Below are 2472 nucleotides of genomic sequence, written 5' to 3' on the forward strand. Positions count from 1 at the left end.
ACCATATTCTATGCACCATGCTTGTCACTGTAGATATCCCAATATCTATCATATGTTGTGTTACTATGATTACTTTACTAGAAGGAAATTGAAGCTTAGAAAGATTGAATAACCCAGATTCAAAAGGGAGTCTCGTGAGTGATCAGTACATTACCCACCACCCGGAATCTAAGGACTTTGAAAACTATGTACAACAGTTTGAATTAAGAACTTTGGTGCTCTGAACAGCTCACTGAATCAGAGTGCACCAAACACAGAAGAGTAGAATTAGAGGAAAGGCACAGGGAGATTATTTGGGAAAGAGCTACTGCTGGAGGATGGATGGACACCAAAGACAGACAATTTGAAACCTTTCTGGGGCAGTCACTGTCTTCCAGGTGAGGGTGACCCCCTGATATCCCCAAGTCAAGAACGAAGTCAGCTTATAGCATCTTACGAGCAACCACTACAATATTCCAGCAGGCAGCAGCAGAGACCTGCCTCCAGAAGCTGATTTTGTCGGTAATTTGGGTGGTCTGGGTACAGATGGACACAGGCACCACTGCTGAGATACAGGCAGAGATCTCACTGTTGCACCAGAAAGGCTAGCTCCCTCCCCTCCCAGCGGATCACAGAGCGGGCTTGGATCAGACTGGGAGACACTGTGCTTTTCTTTGCCATGGTTATCAGGACCACAGGTCACTGGCAGGTACTCCCCTAACTCCACCACAGCTAAGATTGTGCACATCTTTGATGCCGCAGGTGGGCGGTATCACAGACAAACTCCAGAGTCGACCATTACTGGTCTAGTGGGATTGCATCAGCACTACGAGCAGACAGGGAATGGAGAGCAAAGAAACCACAGCTGAGCGCCGTCCCACAAATTCTGCCTTGGAGCTGCGCTTTGGCACTGTGGGACTGCGGAGGTGGGGTCTTTGAGTGTGCTGAAATTGGCGGAAATTTGTGACCCTGTAACAATAGGAATCTTTCCTGAGGTTGAGCCGTGGTCTTGCAAATAAATACATCATCAAAAATAGCCTGCTCAGGTACTCCCCCGACTCCAACACACTGAAAATTGCACATATCTTTAGCGCTGCAGGTGGGCAGTATGACAGACAAACTCCAGAGTCAGCCATTAGCGGTCTGGCAGGATTGCATCAGCACCACAGACAGGGCATGGAGAGCGAAGAAATCACAGCTGAGCGCAGTCTCACGAATTGTGCCTTGGAGCTGTGCTTTGGCACTGTGGGGCCGCAGAGGCAGGGTCTTTGAGTGTGCCTGAGATTGGCAGAAATTTGTGACCCTTTAACAACAGGAATCTTTCCTGAGTTTGAACCACAGTCTTGCAAATAAATATGTCATCAATAATAGCCTGCTCAAAGCCCTAGAAACTGACCCTAGCAACACCAAACTTTCCTTCTTCTGCTCCCACCTTCTCCGCCAATGACTTCACTCATTCAATAGAAGAAACCATAGTCAGCCAACTATCATAAAACCTCCTGCTTTGAACTCTAAACCCTCTTTACGAAAAACAGAAACACATATCCACACTACACACAGTGATTCCACCATCACAAAGAAAACAGCAGAGCGACCCAACACACCTGAATCAATAATAAAATAAAACACACCAGCTTCACCTTTTCAAAATATTGAACCATAAAATCAAGACAAAACAAAACATATAACCAGCAGCTAGAGACAACCTAAAGAGACAGTGCTCTACGAGATTCCAAGGGCTTAAGAAGAGGTTTTGCTTTCCAGTAACCCCAAGAACTCTCGGGACCTTCACTACACAACTGAAAATGTCCTAGTTTACAACTTTTTTTTTTCTCTCTCTCGTGGTTAACACCGTTACTTGTTTTTTTTTTTTTTTCCTATCCTATTTGTTAGTTTCTTTCTTCATTATTCTCTTTCTCTACCTTTTTTGCCATAGTGACCTATCCCCAGATATTACATATTTACCTGTTTTCTTCTTCTTTTCTCCATTTTTCCTTTTTTTGGGGGTTACTGTTCCTGTGTGATTTCAGAATGTATTTTTTGTCCATGTGCTTTCAGTTTTTTCAATGGTTATTCAATTTTAACTTCTGCCTGAGTGGGAGACAACAACACTCCCCAAAAGATACAAGTACACCCACACCTCTTGCAACTTCACTTACTGAGCAAGAGCCAGCACCTCCTTCTCCAATAATGGCCCAACGATAAAAAACCACCAAAAAGAGCATGAATGACCCTTGGCTTCTCTTCACAAACAATTAACAGGGATCTTAATACAATACCATGATGCCTTGGAGCCAACAGACCATCACAGTCCACACAAAGAAGCAGGATAAAGTGGTAGAAATAAGGGAAGGGGTTACAGACCCAGAACACATCCCTGAAGAAGCAGCAGTATTGGAACTCTCTGATAAGGAATTCAAAAGAATTATCTTTAGGTATCTTCAAAGGATTGAGAGACAGACCAAAGAAAACACAGAAAAAACCTTAGAAGAA

Source organism: Orycteropus afer, unplaced genomic scaffold (assembly GCF_000298275.1).
Source record: "Orycteropus afer afer isolate SDZICR_OR568_19922 unplaced genomic scaffold, OryAfe1.0 scaffold00003, whole genome shotgun sequence".
Taxonomy (NCBI): Eukaryota; Metazoa; Chordata; class Mammalia; order Tubulidentata; family Orycteropodidae; genus Orycteropus; species Orycteropus afer.